This window comes from Notolepis coatsorum, assembly GCF_963971535.1.
Source record: "Notolepis coatsorum genome assembly, chromosome: 14".
NCBI classification, from domain to species: domain Eukaryota; kingdom Metazoa; phylum Chordata; class Actinopteri; order Aulopiformes; family Paralepididae; genus Notolepis; species Notolepis coatsorum.
Genome location: NC_140178.1, coordinates 1,774,969 through 1,798,244, shown reverse-complemented (window position 1 = coordinate 1,798,244; position 23,276 = coordinate 1,774,969). Strand labels below are relative to the sequence as shown.

General features: G+C 48.8%; 1 protein-coding gene across 1 annotated transcript in view; it reads right to left on the bottom strand.

Annotated features, from left to right (window-relative positions):
• The window catches only part of LOC311240349 (inactive rhomboid protein 1-like), a 96,315-nt gene extending 76,168 nt beyond the window's left edge, over nt 1-20,147 (bottom strand). Inside the window, exon 1 of the mRNA XM_084328925.1 lies at nt 19,828-20,147. The gene's annotated coding sequence lies outside the window, so the exon portion shown is untranslated. The remainder of the gene's footprint in view (nt 1-19,827) is intronic.
• Between the last annotated feature and the right edge of the window lie 3,129 nt (nt 20,148-23,276).

Genomic DNA, 23,276 nt, shown 5'->3' with positions numbered 1-23,276 from the left:
GGCCGAGATCCGCTCAGAGACGTGGATATCTGAGGGAGGGAAGGAGAGGAAGAGTTGAGTATCGTCGGCATAACAGTGGTAGGAGAAGCCATGAGACGTGATAATGTTACCCAGTGATTTAGTGTAGAGGGAGAAGAGAAGGGGTCCTAAAACCGAGCCCTGGGGGACACCCGTCCGCAGGGGGCGGGTGGCCGACAGGGTCCCTCTCCATGACACTTGGTAGGAGCGGTCATTGAGGTATGATGACAACCATGTCAGCGCAGAGCCAGCCACTCCCATTCCTGCGAGGGCCGCGAGGAGGATCTGGTGGTTGACTGTGTCGAAGGCTGCAGATAGATCTAGGAGAATCAGGACAGAGGAGAGGCCTTTCGCTTTTGCTAAGTGAAGTGCCTCTGTGACCGCAATGAGGGCTGTCTCTGTGGAGTGACCAGTCCTGAAGCCTGACTGATTAGGGTCTAGGAGGTCATTCTGTAAGAGATAAGCAGTAAGTTGGTTGGATACAGCACGTTCAAGTGTTTTAGAAAGGAAGGAGAGAAGAGAGACAGGACGGTAGTTGCCTATGACGGTAGGGTTCAGGGATGGTTTTTTTATGAGGGGCGTGACTCTGGCTTGTTTTAGGGAGGTGGGGACCACCCCTGAGTTGAGTGAGGAGTTGATGGTTGCAGTTAGGAATGGGAGGATGTCTGGTGCTATGGACTGGAGGAGTGGGGAAGGTAGCCGGTCCAGCTGGCATGTAGTCGGACGGTTCGACGTTACCAGTGTCAGGGTCTCGGCTTCTGTAATGGGAGAGAAAGATGACAGAGTGAAGGATGAGGTTCTCGATTCAGCATTTGGAATGGGTGGGGGTTGGGAGAAGGAGCTGCGGATGTTCTCCACTTTTTCCTCAAAGAAGATCGCAAAGTCTTCGGCAGAGAAAGATGAGGGAGGGGGGGGTGGGGGGGGAGTGAGGAGGGAGGACATGGTAGCATGCAGTTTGCGAAGATTCTTGGCAGAGGCCTCGATCCTATGGTGAAAGAAAGAAGCTTTGGCATTAGTAATGGTTTTGGAGAATGTTAACAAGAGGTTGTGATATGTGTCGATGTCAGCAGTGAGGCGTGACTTTCTATACTTCCTTTCAGCTGCTCTCAGGACCTGTCTTTGTTCTCTCACTGGATCTGTCAGCCATGGACTGGGTGGGGAACGGCGGGCAGGTTTCTCAACGAGAGGACAGAGCTTGTCGAAGGAGGTTGCAAGGGCTGAGAGGAGGGTGGAGGTTGCCATCTCTGTGGAGAGAGCAGAGAAGGTGTCACTCAAAGGTAGAGTGGATAGTATGTCAGAGGAGAGGGTGGAGGGGGATAGGGAGGGCAGGTTGCGTCTGAGTGAGACGGTTTGAGTTGGGGTGAAGACCTTTCGGTTAAGCATGAGAGTTAGTGAGAAGGATATGAAGGAATGGTCAGATACATGTAGGGGAGTTACCGTGGTGTTAATGATGCTGGAGTTACGTGAAAATATGAGATCCAAGGAGTTGCCTGCTTTGTGGGTGGGAGGCATGGCAGTGGGAGTCAGGTCAAATGATTGTAGGAGGGAGACTACTATGACTGACTGAGATGAGTCAGGCAGGTTGAAGTCGCCCAATAGAAGGAGAGGGGTACCATCTTCCGGTAAGGAGCTTAGAAGCATGTCCAGCTCATCTGTGAAGTGATCGAGCGGACCTGGAGGGCGGTAGAGTGTAACAATGGTGAGATTGAAAGGATTAGAGACAGATACTGCATGATATTCAAAAGAGGAGAGTGACAGTGCTGGGAGGGGTGTTACGTTTGTAGTCCATGAAGGAGATGTCATGAGGCCAGTGCCTCCACCCCGCCTGGAAGGTCGAGGTGTGTGAGTGAAGTTATAGTTTGTAGATAATGCTGCAGGTGTTGATGAGTTATTGGGGGTTATCCAGGTCTCAGTTAGAGCCAGGAGCTGCAGATTTTGACTATGGGCGTAGGCAGTAATGAAGTCAGCTTTCTTGACTGCTGATTGACAATTCCATAGGCCTCCCTGTACTGTGACAGGTGTATTAGTGGCTGTAGGAGGGTAGGATAGATTAGCCGGGTTGCTAGCAAACTGCCGTGGGTGGGTTGAGTCTGTTCTGGGGGAGCAGATTGTGGATATGAGACACATTGTGGTGTCAAGAGTGGCAGGGAGGAAGTAGAGAAATAGCAGAGTGGGAGGGAAAGGGAGATTTTTCAGAGTGGAGTGTAAGATAGGATTATGATGTACTTAGCACTGGGTGGATCCCTATCAGGTGGAGCCCTATCTTGATACAGTATGTTCCTATAATATATTACAGTATATTCTTATAACATATTCATGTCTTTCTACTGTGGAGGAAATATAGAGCTCATCACTTCCTCATATCTCAGCCCCCCTCCCCCCCCCCACCCCCCCCCCATTTGACCCTTTTTATGGGGTTTCCCCCCTCCCCCTCCTGACTATAAAGGAATCCTTCCCACGTCATTCTTTCTCCTCATCCCGGGTCTCGTGGCTGATGACCTGGGCGAGAGCCACTCAGCCACGTCTCTAACTATCGTTTTTTTTTTTATCCACTTTTTCTCCTTATTTTTCTATTTTTCTCCCATCTCAATTTCATATCGCCAATTCTCCCCTCCCCTGTCTTGAACGTTGCTAGACTATGCCCCCCACTGGTCGGCTGTAGGGAGGATAGAAGCCTTGCATCACGTGTCCCCTCCGGTACACGAGGAGGCAGCTTTGTCGCATCTTTTCACCTGAACAGCGCGGACTCTCATTGGCGAGGAGTAACGTGTGGGAGGCTCACGCTGCCCCCGCCATTTCCTGTCTCTGCTGTGCAGGCGTCCCCCAACCGACCTGTAGGAGTCGCTGTTCACAACGTCCAAATGACCACCCATCGACTTTCCACCCGCTAACTCTGCCAATTGAGCCAGTATGACGACTGGCCCAAGCCGCAGGCAATGCTGACACCCGGATTCGAGACCGGAGTCTCTTGCATTGGTGACGAGCGCAATCTCCGCTACGCCACCCAGTCGCATTGTCTCTAACTATCTTGTACCTATTTGATCTATCTGGCTAATAAATCATATTAACCTGATTAATTTTTACTGAGTAAGTTATTCCTAATGATTATATCCACTACACTACTATCACCCTGCTGCCCACACCCGTACCCCCCCTGCCCAATATATCTTATCTTATCTTAATAAATCACATGGTCCTAAAAATATTTAAAGTGTAGCCTACACATAATTATTTGGTTGGTTTGGGGGGAAGTCCTTGCGACACACTAGCGTCATGTGACTCATGTCCAAGGGGTGTACTTGTACATCAAGCTGCCTCACGCCACGGGAACAGGAGACAGGCTCCTGCCCCATGTGCCGTTACGGCTCCAGAACCATTGGTTCTCAAAAGGCAAACTTCTACACATAATTATGCCGACAATATTCTGTAATTATGTAGTCGCGTAGCAAATGTTTTTCTTTTTTTAAAACTTTGACCAGTTACCTGGTTCTTTTAGCGTTTATCGCTTTTTCTTCGCATTCATACTTGGTCAAGTTCGACCGACAGATGCAGGCTGAAAGGGTTCAGATGGGGGGGAAGACACTCTGGGAAAGGCACGGCTGCCGTCCGGGATTCGAACGCGCTCAGCCCCAGATCCGCGCGAGCGCGGTTGTCCACGGCGCTGAAATAGCACTCGCGGTACGTGGTGAGCTACTGGAGCTCCCCTGCAAATGTTTTTCAAAACCCCAACAACGGTGAACCTCCTGTATACCAGCATGAAGGTCTCAATGGAGCTGTGTGGGATCCAGTGCCTTATGCCATTTATTACCATGTCTATTTACTAGGGCTGACCCCTATTAATCGATTAGTCAACTAATCGGTCGAAAGGAGCCGTAGTCGACTGACCAACCGCTTAGTCGAATATAATAAAAAAAAATATATATATAAATTTTTATTTTTTTGTATCATTCTTTCCAAAAGAAAAGAGGCATAGAAGCGTGGCTAACGCTAATGGCACAGATACCAGCGAGGCTAACTGCCTACGAAAACAGGCCCAGAGGCACTGAAAGAGGATTTCACCATCTAATGAACACACTAGACAAATATCAAGATGTATCCATCAGTGGACCAATTGCATGCTTTTGCAGAGGACAAGAAGCCTTCAGACGACTCCTTCAGACATTAAGCACCCCCCCCAGCCCAAATGGAATGATACAAATAAAATAAAAATTGTTTTTTTTAAATATTATAATTTTTTTTTAAGTCGACCAATAGTCGACTAACGCCACATTTTGGCCAATCCTAGTCGACCATCCAAATCCTTAGTCGGGGACAGCCCTAGTATTTACCATGTCTATTCTAGTTATATATATATATATATTTTTTATCCACTTTTTCTTGAATCTTGACTCTTGTGTTTGGCCTCAGGTCTCATCATGATGATGTCCGTCTGAATGTCTATCTGTTCACAACATGGAAATATTCAACAGCTCCGGTCAGACGAGCTCCCGCTGTCCAGAGACGTTAGGAAACAACCAACAGAGAGGGAGAGAGAAACACCCTGATTTCATAACAGGCACAATATTCCAGGAAGCACACGTCACTAATTTGTAGTGAACGCTGCATTGTTTCAGGAAAGAGCGTCAAATGTGCAAGAAGAAGAAGCGTCCATTCATTGTCCGTTCTGGATTAACCCTTTCACTGCCACACTACAGAAGGTTAACCCTTTACTATCGCACTACAGACGGTTAACCTTCTGTAGTGTGGTAGTAAAGGGTTAACCTTCTGTAGTGTGGTAGTAAAGTAAACCTTCTCTCCCTCTCAGCCTTCCTACCGTCTCCATAAAGAACCTTCTCTCCCTCTCAGCCTTCCTACCGTCTCCATAAAGAACCTTCTCTCCCTCTCAGCCTTCCTACCGTCTCCATAAAGAACCTTCTCTCCCTCTCAGCCTTCCTACCGTCTCCATAAAGAACCGTCTCTCCCTCTCAGCCTTCCTACTGTCTCCATAAAGAACCTCCTCTCCCTCTCAGCCTTCCTACTGTCTCCATAAAGAACCTTCTCTCCCTCTCAGCCTTCCTACTGTCTCCATAAAGAACCTTCTCTCCCTCTCAGCCTTCCTACTGTCTCCATAAATAACCTTCTCTCCCTCTCAGCCTTCCTACTGTCTCCATAAAGAACCTTCTCTCCCTCTCAGCCTTCCTACTGTCTCCATAAAGAACCTTCTCTCCCTCTCAGCCTTCCTACTGTCTCCATAAAGAACCTTCTCTCCCTCTCAGCCTTCCTACTGTCTCCATAAAGAACCTTCTCTCTCTCTCAGCCTTCCTACTGTCTCCATAAAGAACCTTCTCTCCCTCTCAGCCTTCCTACTGTCTCCATAAAGAACCTTCTCTCCTTCTCAGCCTTCCTACCGTCTCCATAAAGAACCTTCTCTCCCTCTCAGCCTTCCTACCGTCTCCATAAAGAACCTTCTCTCCCTCTCAGCCTTCCTACCGTCTCCATAAAGAACCTTCTCTCCCTCTCAGCCTTCCTACCGTCTCCATAAAGAACCTTCTCTCCCTCTCAGCCTTCCTACCGTCTCCATAAAGAACCTTCTCTCCCTCTCAGCCTTCCTACTGTCTCCATAAAGAACCTTCTCTCCCTCTCAGCCTTCCTACCGTCTCCATAAAGAACCTTCTCTCCCTCTCAGCCTTCCTACCGTCTCCATAAAGAACCTTCTCTCCCTCTCAGCCTTCCTACTGTCTCCATAAAGAACCTTCTCTCCCTCTCAGCCTTCCTACTGTCTCCATAAAGAACCTTCTCTCCCTCTCAGCCTTCCTACTGTCTCCATAAAGAACCTTCTCTCCCTCTCAGCCTTCCTACCGTCTCCATAAAGAACCTTCTCTCCCTCTCAGCCTTCCTACCGTCTCCATAAAGAACCTTCTCTCCCTCTCAGCCTTCCTACCGTCTCCATAAAGAACCTTCTCTCCCTCTCAGCCTTCCTACTGTCTCCATAAAGAACCTTCTCTCCCTCTCAGCCTTCCTACTGTCTCCATAAAGAACCTTCTCTCCCTCTCAGCCTTCCTACCGTCTCCATAAAGAACCTTCTCTCCCTCTCAGCCTTCCTACCGTCTCCATAAAGAACCTTCTCTCCCTCTCAGCCTTCCTACCGTCTCCATAAAGAACCTTCTCTCCCTCTCAGCCTTGCTACCGTCTCCATAAAGAACCTTCTCTCCCTCTCAGCCTTCCTACCGTCTCCATAAAGAACCTTCTCTCCCTCTCAGCCTTCCTACCGTCTCCATAAAGAACCTTCTCTCCCTCTCAGCCTTCCTACCGTCTCCATAAAGAACCTTCTCTCCCTCTCAGCCTTCCTACCGTCTCCATAAAGAACCTTCTCTCCCTCTCAGCCTTCCTACCGTCTCCATAAAGAACCTTCTCTCCCTCTCAGCCTTCCTACTGTCTCCATAAAGAACCTTCTCTCCCTCTCAGCCTTCCTACCGTCTCCATAAAGAACCTTCTCTCCCTCTCAGCCTTCCTACCGTCTCCATAAAGAACCTTCTCTCCCTCTCAGCCTTCCTACCGTCTCCATAAAGAACCTTCTCTCCCTCTCAGCCTTCCTACCGTCTCCATAAAGAACCTTCTCTCCCTCTCAGCCTTCCTACCGTCTCCATAAAGAACCTTCTCTCCCTCTCAGCCTTCCTACCGTCTCCATAAAGAACCTTCTCTCCCTCTCAGCCTCCCTACCGTCTCCATAAAGAACCTTCTCTCCCTCTCAGCCTTCCTACCATCTCCATAAAGAACCTTCTCTCCCTCTCAGCCTTCCTACCATCTCCATAAAGAACCTTCTCTCCCTCTCAGCCTTCCTACTGTCTCCATAAAGAACCTTCTCTCCCTCTCAGCCTTCCTACCGTCTCCATAAAGAACCTTCTCTCCCTCTCAGCCTTCCTACCGTCTCCATAAAGAACCTTCTCTCCCTCTCAGCCTTCCTACCGTCTCCATAAAGAACCTTCTCTCCCTCTCAGCCTTCCTACTGTCTCCATAAAGAACCGTCTCTCCCTCTCAGCCTTCCTACCGTCTCCATAAAGATCCTTCTCTCCCTCTCAGCCTTCCTACCATCTCCATAAAGAACCTTCTCTCCCTCTCAGCCTTCCTACCATCTCCATAAAGAACCTTCTCTCCCTCTCAGCCTTCCTACTGTCTCCATAAAGAACCTTCCTACTGTCTCCATAAAGAACCTTCTCTCCCTCTCAGCCTTCCTACCGTCTCCATAAAGAACCTTCTCTCCCTCTCAGCCTTCCTACCGTCTCCATAAAGAACCTTCTCTCCCTCTCAGCCTTCCTACCGTCTCCATAAAGAACCTTCTCTCCCTCTCAGCCTTCCTACCGTCTCCATAAAGAACCTTCTCTCCCTCTCAGCCTTCCTACTGTCTCCATAAAGAACCTTCCTACTGTCTCCATAAAGAACCTTCTCTCCCTCTCAGCCTTCCTACCGTCTCCATAAAGAACCGTCTCTCCCTCTCAGCCTTCCTACCGTCTCCATAAAGAACCTTCTCTCCCTCTCAGCCTTCCTACCGTCTCCATAAAGAACCTTCTCTCCCTCTCAGCCTTCCTACCGTCTCCATAAAGAACCTTCTCTCCCTCTCAGCCTTCCTACCGTCTCCATAAAGAACCTTCTCTCCCTCTCAGCCTTCCTACCGTCTCCATAAAGAACCTTCTCTCCCTCTCAGCCTTCCTACTGTCTCCATAAAGAACCTTCTCTCCCTCTCAGCCTTCCTACTGTCTCCATAAAGAACCTTCTCTCCCTCTCAGCCTTCCTACCGTCTCCATAAAGAACCTTCTCTCCCTCTCAGCCTTCCTACTGTCTCCATAAAGAACCTTCTCTCCCTCTCAGCCTTCCTACCGTCTCCATAAAGAACCTTCTCTCCCTCTCAGCCTTCCTACCGTCTCCATAAAGAACCTTCTCTCCCTCTCAGCCTTCCTACCGTCTCCATAAAGAACCTTCTCTCCCTCTCAGCCTTCCTACTGTCTCCATAAAGAACCTTCTCTCCCTCTCAGCCTTCCTACCGTCTCCATAAAGAACCTTCTCTCCCTCTCAGCCTTCCTACCGTCTCCATAAAGAACCTTCTCTCCCTCTCAGCCTTCCTACTGTCTCCATAAAGAACCGTCTCTCCCTCTCAGCCTTCCTACCGTCTCCATAAAGAACCTTCTCTCCCTCTCAGCCTTCCTACCGTCTCCATAAAGAACCTTCTCTCCCTCTCAGCCTTCCTACCGTCTCCATAAAGAACCTTCTCTCCCTCTCAGCCTTCCTACCGTCTCCATAAAGAACCTTCTCTCCCTCTCAGCCTTCCTACCGTCTCCATAAAGAACCTTCTCTCCCTCTCAGCCTTCCTACCGTCTCCATAAAGAACCTTCTCTCCCTCTCAGCCTTCCTACTGTCTCCATAAAGAACCTTCCTACTGTCTCCATAAAGAACCTTCTCTCCCTCTCAGCCTTCCTACCGTCTCCATAAAGAACCGTCTCTCCCTCTCAGCCTTCCTACCGTCTCCATAAAGAACCTTCTCTCCCTCTCAGCCTTCCTACCGTCTCCATAAAGAACCTTCTCTCCCTCTCAGCCTTCCTACCGTCTCCATAAAGAACCTTCTCTCCCTCTCAGCCTTCCTACCGTCTCCATAAAGAACCTTCTCTCCCTCTCAGCCTTCCTACCGTCTCCATAAAGAACCTTCTCTCCCTCTCAGCCTTCCTACCGTCTCCATAAAGAACCTTCTCTCCCTCTCAGCCTTCCTACTGTCTCCATAAAGAACCTTCTCTCCCTCTCAGCCTTCCTACTGTCTCCATAAAGAACCTTCTCTCCCTCTCAGCCTTCCTACCGTCTCCATAAAGAACCTTCTCTCCCTCTCAGCCTTCCTACTGTCTCCATAAAGAACCTTCTCTCCCTCTCAGCCTTCCTACCGTCTCCATAAAGAACCTTCTCTCCCTCTCAGCCTTCCTACCGTCTCCATAAAGAACCTTCTCTCCCTCTCAGCCTTCCTACCGTCTCCATAAAGAACCTTCTCTCCCTCTCAGCCTTCCTACTGTCTCCATAAAGAACCTTCTCTCCCTCTCAGCCTTCCTACCGTCTCCATAAAGAACCTTCTCTCCCTCTCAGCCTTCCTACCGTCTCCATAAAGAACCTTCTCTCCCTCTCAGCCTTCCTACTGTCTCCATAAAGAACCGTCTCTCCCTCTCAACCTTCCTACCGTCTCCATAAAGAACCTTCTCTCCCTCTCAGCCTTCCTACCGTCTCCATAAAGAACCTTCTCTCCCTCTCAGCCTTCCTACCGTCTCCATAAAGAACCTTCTCTCCCTCTCAGCCTTCCTACCGTCTCCATAAAGAACCTTCTCTCCCTCTCAGCCTTCCTACCGTCTCCATAAAGAACCTTCTCTCCCTCTCAGCCTTCCTACCGTCTCCATAAAGAACCTTCTCTCCCTCTCAGCCTTCCTACCGTCTCCATAAAGAACCTTCTCTCCCTCTCAGCCTTCCTACCGTCTCCATAAAGAACCTTCTCTCCCTCTCAGCCTTCCTACTGTCTCCATAAAGAACCTTCTCTCCCTCTCAGCCTTCCTACCGTCTCCATAAAGAACCTTCTCTCCCTCTCAGCCTTCCTACCGTCTCCATAAAGAACCTTCTCTCCCTCTCAGCCTTCCTACCGTCTCCATAAAGAACCTTCTCTCCCTCTCAGCCTTCCTACCATCTCCATAAAGAACCTTCTCTCCCTCTCAGCCTTCCTACCATCTCCATAAAGAACCTTCTCTCCCTCTCAGCCTTCCTACCGTCTCCACACAGATAAAGAGGACGGCCCGCTCTCCTTGAGGATAAAAACCACGAGTGCATCATCTTGAAGTGATTAAGACACAAACAGACCGGCCTCCTTCGCCGCAAGGCTCTGGGGTCAAAGGTGCATCTGAGTTAGAGGGAGGAGAAATCGAATGAAATAAAATCTGCGGTGATACCCCCTCAAACACCCTCATACCAGTGTCACATACTGTACACACATACTGTACACACATACTGTACACACACATACTGTACACACATACTGTACACACATACTGTACACACATACTGTACACACACATACTGTACACACATACTGTACACACATACTGTACACACATACTGTACACACATACTGTACTAAGGCTGAGCCCGAACGTTCGTTCGTTACGTTGGCATTCGAATTCTAAATCGACATTCGCATTTTTTATTTTTAATAAAAATAAAAATAAAATGTATGTGTCTATCCATTCTGTTTAAACCAATGGGGTTTTTCATCACAGTTGCAGATAAAGATTAGACTACACTAATATTATAGTATAAAAAAAAACTGCTGAGTTAAAGAAAGTTGATTTAATAAAATAAGAAAATACTAATTTAATCAGATTAATCACTTTATTCAAATTGAGGATTTAGTTTGAGGATATTTATAAAAAAAATAAGTAATTTTTATTTAGAAAAGAAATTTTGAACTTAAATATTTTTTTTATTAAAACGAAGGTTCGAACGTCCGTCGAAAAACCCTGACGGAGTTCGAATCCCAAAAACAGGTTTCGGGGACAGCCTTATACTGTACACACATACTGTACACACATACTGTACACACATACTGTACACACATACTGTACACACATACTGTACACACAGACACACAGACACACAGACACACAGACAGAGTGGAAACATTGCCTCTCAGGTTCGGTTGGAGCAGAGGATGAGTCTCTGTCACCATCACACCTCGCAGCCGCGGCTTTATCTGTGAGATTACATCATGATGACCCAACCGCCATGAGCTAACGTTTCAGGACCACTGGGGCCGCGGGGCGCACCCATCAGTACCGGGCCATGAGCTAACGTTTCACACCCATCAGTACCGGCCATGAGCTAACGTTTCAGGAACACTGGGGCGCACCCATCAGTACCATGAGCTAACGTTTCAGGAACACTGGGGCGCACCCATCAGTACCAGGCCATGAGCTAGTGTTTCACACCCATCAGTACCGAGCCATGTGCTAGTGTTTCACACCCATCAGTACCGAGCCATGTGCTAGTGTTTCACACCCATCAGTACCGAGCCATGTGCTAGTGTTTCACACCCATCAGTACCGGCCATGAGCTAACGTTTCACACCCATCAGTACCGGGCCATGTGCTAGTGTTTCACACCCATCAGTACCGGGCCATGAGCTAGTGTTTCACACCCATCAGTACCGAGCCATGTGCTAGTGTTTCACACCCATCAGTACCGGGCCATGTGCTAGTGTTTCACACCCATCAGTACCGGGCCATGAGCTAGTGTTTCACACCCATCAGTACCGGGCCATGAGCTAGTGTTTCACACCCATCAGTACCAGGCCATGAGCTAGTGTTTCACACCCATCAGTACCGGGCCATGAGCTAGTGTTTCACACCCATCAGTACCGGGCCATGAGCTAGTGTTTCACACCCATCAGTACCGGGCCATGAGCTAGTGTTTCACACCCATCAGTACCGGGCCATGAGCTAGTGTTTCACACCCATCAGTACCGGGCGGCCATGTGTGTTTTTTTTTTTAACTCTCTTGCTAGCTTTCCTTTTTTTATCTACTTTTTCTCCTATTTTCTATTTTTCTCCCATCCCAATTTCTAGGGCTGACCTTCGAAGCTTTTTTTGGCAATCGAAGCTTCGGGGCCGAGCTTCGATTTTAATTCGAAGCTTCGAATTTTTTTTTTTTTTTTTATATGTTGTGGGACTTGTACAGCACTTTCGTAAACGTTGTTGTTTTTAAATGTGCTCTATAAATAAAGTGGGTTGGATTAATTAATTAAGTAGCCCCTTTCGTGACTGTGACGCATCCAACAAGGTTTCACTCGGCTGTGTGATTTAATTCAAGGTGGATCGCTGTTGTCGTTTGAACAACTTCAGATTTCATGGGAACTACCAATCCCCCAAATCAAGAATGTTTAAGATTAATGAAGTAAGATTTTGATTATTTGAAATATGGCCTGTGTAGACTAAACTATGCACAGAATTATGTCAGTCTACAAGGTCCGGATTCTACATGGTCCGGCAATGTAGACCTTGTAGACTCCACTACAGACCAATTATCAGTGAATGTTCATGCATTTTTAAGAAGGGCTACTTCCACAAAAAAACAAAGAACTCACCAAAACATCTCAGTAGCACCTTATCTAAATGTTCTATTTCATATATAGAGATTCATATTTATTTATGTATTGCATGCATTTCTACATTTTATTTCCTATTTTGTTTATTCATCCCAGTATCTTTCTTTCTTATGTGTGGAATTCTACAAGGCATGTAGGTGTATATGTGTTTGAGGATGATATCCTTCAAACAGGCAATAGTGATGATATAATTTGGGCAGTGCTGAGCTGGGTTACTTTCCTCCAGCGTATTTGTCCCCCGGCCCCACCCAATGGCCCCACCCAATGGCCCCATGCACACACACACACACACACACACACACACACACACACACACACACACACACACACACACACACACACACACACACACACACACACACACACACACACACACACACACACACACACACACACACACACACACACACACACACACACACACACACACACACACACACACACACACACACACACACACACACACATTTAGTAATTTAACTGACGCTTTTATCCAAAGCGACTTACAAGTTCTGTATGACAAGACAGCAAGAAGGGTACAACTCTATCAGCTGAGTAACAATGTTTATCAAAGTGTTGCGTGTTACAGTGTAGGTTAGTTTATTAGGACAAGTGCATGACAGTAAGGTTAGTTATGGTTAGTAATTTTTTTTTTTTATCATTTCAGATAATGGTTGAAGAAGTGAGTCTTTAGTCGACAGCGAAAGATTGGACGGGATTCGGCTGTAAAAAAAAATAATAATAAAACAAATATATAAAAAAAAAAAAAAAAATTGCCAAAAAAAGCTTCGAAGGTCAGCCCTACTAATACTGATACTAATAAAAAGAGTATTTAACCATTTTTAACAGCTGGGTATCGAGATACCTTTCTAGTATCTGCATCATGCAACACATTCTGATTTAAGAACTTTCTAAATAAAAGTAAATGTATCTGCCTGCTTGTATTAATTGATGAAAAAGTAGCCATGTGCGGTAATATAGATTATAAAATCGAGGATGTAATATATTATTGAGCTGCATCGTAGAATCGAAACGAATCGTGGACAGCTGAATGGTAATCTAATCTAATCGTGAGGCTAGTGAAGATGCACAGCTCTAGTAATCAGTACTGGCCATGTGCTAACGTTTCCCACCAATCAGTACCAGGCGGCCGGGCCACGTGCTAATGTTTCCCACCGACCCGGTACCGACCATGTGCTCCTATGTCCCGTTAGCCAAAATAACTCAGCAGATTTTAATACAGTGGAGCTCCAGTTTCAGGCCTATAGCACGCCCAGGTATTGTAGGACACTGGGTGTTGTCATGTGACCTTTTACGCTGTCAACAGGCTGGATTGATATTAGAGGGTTACATACCGACTGGCATGGGCACTGGGCACGCCTCGAGCCTCGTGCTCGTGTGCTGCAGACACATGTTGACATTTTGACATTACAAATGTTAGAATCTCCACGTGCACTCCACGTGCACTCTCACAAACCTGGAGAGTAGCTGAATCCTGCTGTCCCACCGTGACCCAGTCACCGCTCTCACTTCCTCATAAAGGCAACGATTCAGAAACACCACTGAGCTGCCACGAGCTTTTTACTGTCTGTCTGTCTGTCTGTCTGTCTGTCTGTCTGTCTGTCTGTCTGCCTACCTGTCTGTCTGTCTGTCTGTCTGTCTGTCTGTCTGTCTGTCTGTCTGTCTGTCTGTCTGTCTGCCTGTCTGTCTGTCTGTCTGCTGCTTTAACATGCTGTCTGTCTGTCTGTCTGTCTGTCTGTCTGTCTGTCTGTCTGTCTGCTGCTTTAACATGCTGTCTGTCTGTCTGTCTGTCTGCTGCTTTAACATGCTGTCTGTCTGTCTGTCTGTCTGTCTGCCTGTCTGTCTGTCTGTCTGTCTGTCTGTCTGTCTGTTTGCCTGTCTGTCTGTCTCTCTGTTGTCTGTCTGTCTGTCTGTCTGTCTGCCTGTATGTCTGTCTGTCTGTCTGTCTGTCTGCCTGCCTGTCTGTCTGTCTGTCTGTCTGTCTGTCTGTCTGTCTGCTGCTTTAACATGCTGTCTGTCTGTCTGTCTGTCTGTCTGCTGCTTTAACATGCTGTCTGTCTGTCTGCTGCTTTAACATGTTGTCTGTCTGTCTGTCTGTCTGTCTGTCTGTCTGCTGCTTTAACATGCTGTCTGTCTGTCTGCCTGTCTCTCTGTTGTCTGTCTGTCTGTCTGTCTGTCTGTCTGTCTGCCTGTATGTCTGTCTGTCTGTCTGTCTGTCTGTCTGTCTGCCTGTCTGTCTGTCTGCCTGTCTGTCTGTCTGTCTGTCTGCCTGTCTGTCTGTCTGTCTGTTTGCCTGTCTGTCTGTCTGTCTGCCTGCCTGTCTGTCTGTCTGCCTGCCTGTCTGTCTGTCTGCCTGTCTGTCTGTCTGTCTGTCTGTTTGCCTGTCTGTCTGTCTGTCTGTCTGTCTGTCTGTCTGTCTGTCTGTCTGTCTGTCTGTCTGTCTGTCTGTCTGTCTGTCTGTCTGTCTGTCTGTCTGTCTGTCTGCCCAGGCAGCAGTGGTTCGGCAAAAAATAGTTCAGAGTATATATCTGCTTAGAAAACTAAAATGTTGAATAATTTTTTTTATTATTTCTCCACGTGGTAAATACACAGGTCACAACTTGTTTACAGGAAAGTTTTGGAGTTGTATTTGGAGTGTATTTCGTGACTGTTCGGAACTAGGCTACGCTGGCACACCTATTTCCAGTGAATTATGCTAAGCTAGGCTAACGGAGCGGCTGTTCCCTATGCCTAGAAGAAAAGGGTATCTGCTCGTCTAACTCCAGGGTAGATGGCAAATAAGCTAATTTCCCAAAAAGTTGGCATGTTCCTTTTAAGGTGTTACACAGTAGCCAGGTATGACGTGTCTTAATAAACATTCCTTACCGCTCTTAAAGAGCACCTACAATTCGAAACTGGCCACCGTAAAAATGTCCAACCGCCCACCCACCCCCTCCTAATGTACAGTCTCCTCCCCATCATATGTATATATTTTCTGTTAGGACCTATGGCAGTGGCGGCTCTACCACTAGGGGCGCTATAGGGCGCCGACCCACCTGTTGACCCACCTGTTAAATCAGAGAAGAAGAAAAAAAAACTTTTTCGTTTTTTGTTTTATAGCCCTATAAATAATATAAACATGTTTAAAATGAATAATATTTACTCGTTTTAAGTATGTTTGTATTTCCAATGCACAATATAACGTTATTATTTCAAATAAAAAACACTCGTTTTCCTGAGCAGGAAGTGACGCACTTTTTTTAATTCTTTTATTTTTTCGTATTTCTCGGCCCGGGCTAGACGCGATAGCGCTCTGAGTGCGCGTCACAGTTTGATCGCTGTATCCGTCACAGCCAATCAGTGCATAACGCGTTGTGCGTTGAAATATGACTATTATGTTGGAATCCGGGCGCGATTTGAAGCGGTCTAGGCAGCAGCGTGAAGAATTTCCGTAGCCGCATTTTCGTGGAGACGCTCTCTGATTGGCCGACGCGATGCCAGTACTTTTTTCCGTAGCCGCATTTCTCGGGTTGGCTTAGAGAGAATGCGCCAGGAGGAGGTAGTTCTTGGTCGGATCACAGCAGTTCAGTCGACTCGTCAACAACAACAGCAACCAGTTCACAATAGAGAAAAAGAAAAGACGCCTTCGGTTTATTCAAGGACTGACTGTGTTGTGAACTTGTGATTCAGTCTGGAGTCTGGACAGTGGGCAGTGAGTGGAATGGATATACATCGACAACAGTCTGGGGGACAGTCAGTGGACATACACTTTTTGGACCACGTTTCAATTAAACAAAGTGAGTTAATTCTCTCTCTCTCTCTCTCTCTCTTAGCCACTCAGCTAATGCTTAACTAACGCTCTCTCTCTCTCTCTCTCTCTCTCTCTCTCTCTCTCTCTCTCTCTCTCTCTCTCTCTCTCTCTGTTATGCTGCACCCGCCGTGGTCTCGCTCTCTCTCTCGCTCTCTCTCTCTCTCTCTCTCTCTCTCTCTCTCTCTCTCTCTCTCGCTCTCTCTCTCGCTCTCTCTCTCTCTCTCTAATTTCGCCGCGTGTGGGGCATAACCACTCAGACAATGAATGGTAACTTGTTTAAAATGACGAGATATACAAATGTGATTATTATTGAATGGATCTGACATCATCTGAGAGAGAGAGAGAGAGAGCGAGAGCGAGAGCGAGAGAGAGAGAGAGAGAGAGAGAGAGAGAGAGAGAGAGAGATGTGCGTGTTTGTGTTGGGCTATTGGAAACGTGGACCTTGCATTTGACTGACTGTGATATTGATCGATGGCAATGGTGATAATATTCGCCAATGCGTGCCTTGTACATGTTTGCAAAATGTTTGGTATAGCGCCCCTAGTGGCGAAGCATCCACGAGCCGCTACTGACCTATGGGTAACAGTACTGTATATTTGCATATCGTATATGTCACAGATGTAACAGTACTATATACCTGTATGTCATGTATGTCCCTATGTCATAATTGTCATGATGTCATGTATGTTGTGTATGTCATAAATGTCACTATGAATTGAAAATGGGGGACCCTGATGTAAACAAGACGAAAGTCTTTCTCTGGTCTGCATCCCCTTAACAATTGTGTGTATTGAGCCGTACTGTATTGTACCCATTCTGCAATCTGTTAAATAAAGTTTTCATTCATTCAGTCAAGGTGTTACACAGTATACATACAGGTATGACGTGTCTTAAGGTGTTACACACAGTACATACATGCACCGCATGGCTCCCGTTTGAACAAAAACACCAAGCAGTATATTATTAATAAAACTATACGGTAGAAACAGGTGTCAATAAAGCTGCCGTTTGTTTTGAATCACAACACGGAATGAATGAATGAATGAATGAATGAATGAATGAAAACTTTATTTAACAGATTGCAGAATGGGTACAATTATACAGTACGGCTCAATACACACAATTGTTAAGGGGATGCAGACCAGAGAAAGACTTTCGTCTTGTTTACATCAGGGTCCCCCATTTTCAATTCATCGTGACATTTATGACATACACACAACATACATGACATCATGACATCTATGGCATAGGGACATACATGACATACAGGTATATAGTGCGGAGCTGTGGTAAACAGCTGAATAGCACCATATGCCTCTAGTGTACCGAGGTGCAGTCCTCCTCAGGCTGTATAGTAATGGGGTTAGCAGACTGTTATTATCACAGAGGATGAGCAGGAAGCGGAGGATAATGATTAAGTCATAGAATGATAATTGTACAATTGCTGTGTTGTGGGCTGTGCTGTGCTGCATAACCACGGCTGGTCTGGAGAGAGAGAGAGACCCCGTTAGCTTACTGAGACAGAGTGAGATATTATAGACTTGAGTCTCAATCATCAGAATCTTTGATTGAACAACAACAGATCTATGAAGGTTATAAACTGACAGTAATCACTCTGACAGATGTCCATATTGAAAATTGGAATAGAAACAATGCCATCATGTATAGAGTTTCCATGAAACCTGAACAGTTCATTCCCAACAACACACCTCCAGAATGCTTTAAAATCACATTCACCCCCACAGGCCTATTAAAAGTACTTTACTGTGCGTAATAGTGCTGTAATACACCACATACATTATGCGACGTGCACTGCAGGGTACTATAGATGGTCATATTAACGCTATTTCTATTCCGTCCCAGCCAGGGGACATTCCACGTTTAATAATCTACCATTATTCCTGTTGTCAACTACAGCAGCAGGCCACTTGTAGGTTATTGATCTCATCTCCACAGCCGGTGTTGTGCCAAAATCCTACCCCTTGCCATCATTTTAAGGGGTAAGATTTTGGCACCACACCGGCCGGTCACGACGCCGCACCGCCCCGGAGAGAGAGCCGCACCGCCCCGGAGAGAGAGAGCCGCACCGCCCCGGAGAGAGAGAGCCGCACCGCCCCGGTGAGAGAGAGGCGCACCGCCCCGGAGAGAGAGCCGCACCGCCCCGGAGAGAGAGCCGCACCGCCCCGGAGAGAGAGAGCCGCACCGCCCCGGAGAGAGAGAGGCGCACCGCCCCGGAGAGAGAGCCGCACCGCCCCGGTGAGAGAGAGCCGCACCGCCCCGGAGAGAGAGAGCCGCACCGCCCCGGTGAGAGAGACGCACCGCCCCGGAGAGAGAGCTGCACCGCCCCGGAGAGAGAGCCGCACCGCCCCGGAGAGAGAGAGCCGCACCGCCCCGGTGAGAGAGAGACGCACCGCCCCGGAGAGAGAGCCGCACCGCCCCGGAGAGAGAGCCGCACCGCCCCGGAGAGAGAGAGCCGCACCGCCCCGGTGAGAGAGAGACGCACCGCCCCGGAGAGAGAGCCGCACCGCCCCGGAGAGAGAGCCGCACCGCCCCGGAGAGAGAGAGCCGCACCGCCCCGGTGAGAGAGAGACGCACCGCCCCGGAGAGAGAGCCGCACCGCCCCGGAGAGAGAGAGCCGCACCGCCCCGGAGAGAGAGAGCCGCACCGCCCCGGTGAGAGAGAGACGCACCGCCCCGGTGAGAGAGAGACGCACCGCCCCGGAGAGAGAGCCGCACCGCCCCGGAGAGAGAGCCGCACCGCCCCGGAGAGAGAGAGAGAGCCGCACCGGAGAGAGAGAGAGAGCCGCACCGCCCCGGAGAGAGAGAGAGAGCCGCACCGGAGAGAGAGCCGCACCGCCCCGGAGAGAGAGAGAGAGCCGCACCGGAGAGAGAGCCGCACCGCCCCGGAGAGAGAGAGAGAGCCGCACCGGAGAGAGAGCCGCACCGCCCCGGAGAGAGAGAGAGAGCCGCACCGCCCCGGAGAGAGAGAGAGAGCCGCACCGCCCCGGAGAGAGAGAGAGAGCCGCACCGGAGAGAGAGCCGCACCGCCCCGGAGAGAGAGAGAGAGCCGCACCGGAGAGAGAGGGAGAGCCGCACCGCCCCAGAGAGAGAGAGAGAGCCGCACCGGAGAGAGAGCCGCACCGACCGGAGAGAGAGAGAGAGCCGCACCGGAGAGAGAGCCGCACCGCCCCGGAGAGAGAGAGAGAGCCGCACCGCCCCGGAGAGAGAGAGAGAGCCGCACCGCCCCGGAGAGAGAGAGAGAGCCGCACCGGAGAGAGAGCCGCACCGCCCCGGAGAGAGAGAGAGAGCCGCACCGGAGAGAGAGCCGCACCGCCCCGGAGAGAGAGAGAGAGCCGCACCGGAGAGAGAGCCGCACCGCCCCGGAGAGAGAGAGAGAGCCGCACCGGAGAGAGAGCCGCACCGACCGGAGAGAGAGAGAGAGCCGCACCGGAGAGAGAGAGAGAGCCGCACCGACCGGAGAGAGAGAGAGAGCCGCACCGGAGAGAGAGAGAGAGCCGCACCGACCGGAGAGAGAGAGAGAGCCGCACCGGAGAGAGAGAGAGAGCCGCACCGACCGGAGAGAGAGAGAGAGCCGCACCGGAGAGAGAGAGAGAGCCGCACCGACCGGAGAGAGAGAGAGGCGCCCCGGAGAGAGAGAGAGACGCACCGCCCTGGAGAGAGAGAGAGGCGCCCCGGAGAGAGAACCGCACCGCCCCGGTGACGGTCCCGGTGTCTCCCGGTGCCGCTGCGCTTTTCTATTTCCACGGAGGAACGAGCGTCTCTCTCTCTCTCTCTCTCTCCGTGACATTAATATATTAATATATATAAATATATATTCCACTCACCCTTGTTGTGAGCAGCGGGTCAGGTGTCTTCAGCAGCGACGGGGAGACTCCTATATTCCAGAGACGTTGTAACAACAACCGGCGGCACAGATGTGATTATTAATATTAAGTCACTTCATTCTGAAGGAGAGCAGGAGGAATAATGCGCCTCCGATGTTGGTTTTCCTGCCCCGCTGGTCCCTGGATCCGGGGTCTCCTTCAGCCACAAACACACACACAGCTACAACAACATCTCAGGAGGGGGGTCCGGCTTGTTGTTGTTGTTTATTATTATTCCCTCCGTCCTACGGACAGCAGCGCATTCCCACCACACTCCTCCTCCATGGATCCACCCGGTAAGTTTGGAGTGTGGAGCCCGGTTCAGTTTCAGCGGAGCGGAGCAGCGGAGCCCCGCCCGTCAGCAGTGTGTAGAGCCCCGCCCCGCCCGTCAAACTCACTCACCAGCCAAACGGGGGTGTGACTAAGCATAAGGTTTTATGATTATTAATAAATTAAATACACACACGATTTAGTTTTTTCCCCCTCCGATTCATCACTAATGATAGATGACACTCATCACTGTGTCCTTAATTCATGAGAAGGTTGGTGAATGAATGAATGAATGGATGAATGAATGAATGAATGAATGAATGAATGAATGAATGAATGAAAACTTTATTTAACAGATTGCAGAATGGGTACAATACAGTACGGCTCAATACACACAATTGTTAAGGGGATGCAGACCAGAGAAAGACGTTCGTCTTGTTTACATCAGGGTCCCCCATTTTCAATTCATATAATTTATGACATACACAACATACAAATATACAGTAGGCTACTGTTTATTTACAGACAGAGTTTCTAAAAGAGAATATATACATTTGAAGGGGAAGAAACTGTACATTGGAGGGGGGGGGGTTGGACATTTACCGGGCCAGTTTCTAATAGCAGCCTCCCGTAGGTGCTCTTTGAGAGCGGTTTTGAAGGAGGGTAGGGCGTTCCACATTGATGTGGCATAATTGCGAAACGTGTTTAGTCCCTTGTTTGAGCCGAATCTGGGTTGAACATGATTTGTGGAGCTCCCTCTGGTGTTGTGGTCGTGGTATTCACTGACCTTTGGGAAGTATTTCGACACTGTGTTAGGACTATCTGACCCTTAACTCATTGGACGCCACTCACGAATAAAGTTGAGTTAACTCGCCGACAGTTGAGCGCCAAACCCGAGAAAAGGCGGGTTTTCTATCGTTATTTATTTTATTCGATATTCCCATTCATAATCCATCGAGGGAGCCTGTGTTATCATTGGGAATGAGTCTGAGATCGCAAACGTCCTATAGTATAGTACTACACTATACTGCACTATACTGTACTATACTATACTGTACTATACTGTACTATACTATAGTGTACTGTACTATACTGTACTATACTATACTGTACTATACTATACTGTACTGTACTACACTGTACGACACTGTACTATAGTGTACTGTACTATACTGTACTATACTACACTGTACTATACTGTATACACTGTACTATACTGTACTATACTATACTGTACTGTACTACACTATACTACACTATACTGTACTATACTGTACTATACGGCCACTCCTCATTGCGGTCACAGAGGCACTTCACTTAGCAAAAGCGAAAGGCCTCTCCTCTGTCCTGATTCTCCTAGATCTATCTGCAGCCTTCGACACAGTCAACCATCAGATCCTCCTCGCGGCCCTCGCAGGAATGGGAGTGGATGGATCTGCGCTGACATGGCTGACATCATACCTCAATGTCCGCTCCTACCAAGTGTCATGGAGAGGGACTCTGTCGGTCACCCGCCCCCTCCGGACGGGTGTCCCCCAGGGCTCGGTCCTAGGACCCCTTCTCTTCTCCCTCTACACTAAATCACTGGGTAATATTATCACGTCTCATGGCTTCTCGTATCATTGTTATGCCGATGATACTCAACTCTTCCTCTCCTTCCCTCCCTCAGATATCCACGTCTCTGAGCGGATCTCGGCCTGTCTGTCCGACATCTCCGCCTGGATGACGACCAACCACCTCAAACTGAACCTAAGCAAAACAGAATTGTTCCACCTGCCGGCCAAATCCTCCGCCCTGACCAACCTTTCCATCACAGTCGAGAATGCAGCTGTGACCGTGTCCCTGACCGCCAAGAACCTTGGTGTTGTCCTCGACGACCAGTTGACCTTCTCTGCTCACATGGCAGCGACAACCAGAACCTGCAGATTCCTCCTGAGCAACGTCAGAAGGATCCGCCCCTTCCTGACAAAAGAAGCCACCCAACTCCTCGTCCAATCAACAGTCATCTCCCGCCTCGACTACTGCAACGCACTGCTCGCTGGCCTCCCGGCCACTGCCACCAAGCCTCTTCAACTCATTCAGAACGCAGCGGCCCGCCTGATCTCAAACCTACCGAAGTCGGCCCATGTCACCCCACTTCTTAGGGACCTGCACTGGCTCCCCATTGCTGCACGTATCCGCTTCAAGGCCCTCGACCTGGCATACCATGCGGCAAAGGGAACCACTCCCGCCTACCTCCGGTCAATGGTCTCTAACTAGTACACACCCTCAAGACCCCTCCGCTCTGCATCTTCTGGCCGCCTCAGACCTACTCCTATCTAAGCTCCGGGAGGGTCATCAAAGAGAAGCCGCCTATTCTCAGTCCTTGCCCCACAATGGTGGAATGAACTACCCACCCCAGTTAGGACAGCCGAATCACGTCCAATCTTTCGCCGTCGACTAAAGACGCACTTCTTTAACCATTATCTGAAAAAAATACAATAAAAAAAAGATATCTAACCCTAACTAACCTTACTGTCATGCACTTGTCCTAATAAACTAACCTACACTGTAGCACTCAACACTTTGATGAACATTAATACTCAGCTGATAGAGTTGTATCCTTCCTGATGGCTTGTCGTACAGAACTTGTAAGTCGCTTTGGATAAAAGCGTCAGCTAAATGACTAAATGTAAATGTATACTGTACTATACTATACTATACTGTACTATACTGTACTATACTGTACTGTACACAATATTTTTTTTGCTGGGGCACAGTTTTTGGCGCCCCCCTCTGGGTGGCGCTCTAGGCAACGCCTATGTCGCCTATAGGAAGCTCTGCCCCTGGTCCCGGGGACGTGGTTACAAGAGGGAGGACTCGGCTTGAGGGAAGTGGTTTGGAGCTGAATCTCTCCCTGGAGGTCAGGGAGGACGCTAGCTGCAGCTCATTCTTTTTTTTTTAATCTTTTTCCCCCTCCTTTTTCCTCCGATTTTCTCCCATCCCAATGTTAGTCGTTATGCCAATTCCCAGTCCCTTCCTGGTCGCTGCGCACTTACCCCCCACAGTCAGATCATCTGGGAGAGTGGAGGCTACCACGTGCTTCCTCCGACACACGTCCAGCCAATCAACCGCTTCTTTTCACCTGGCAGTGCGGACTC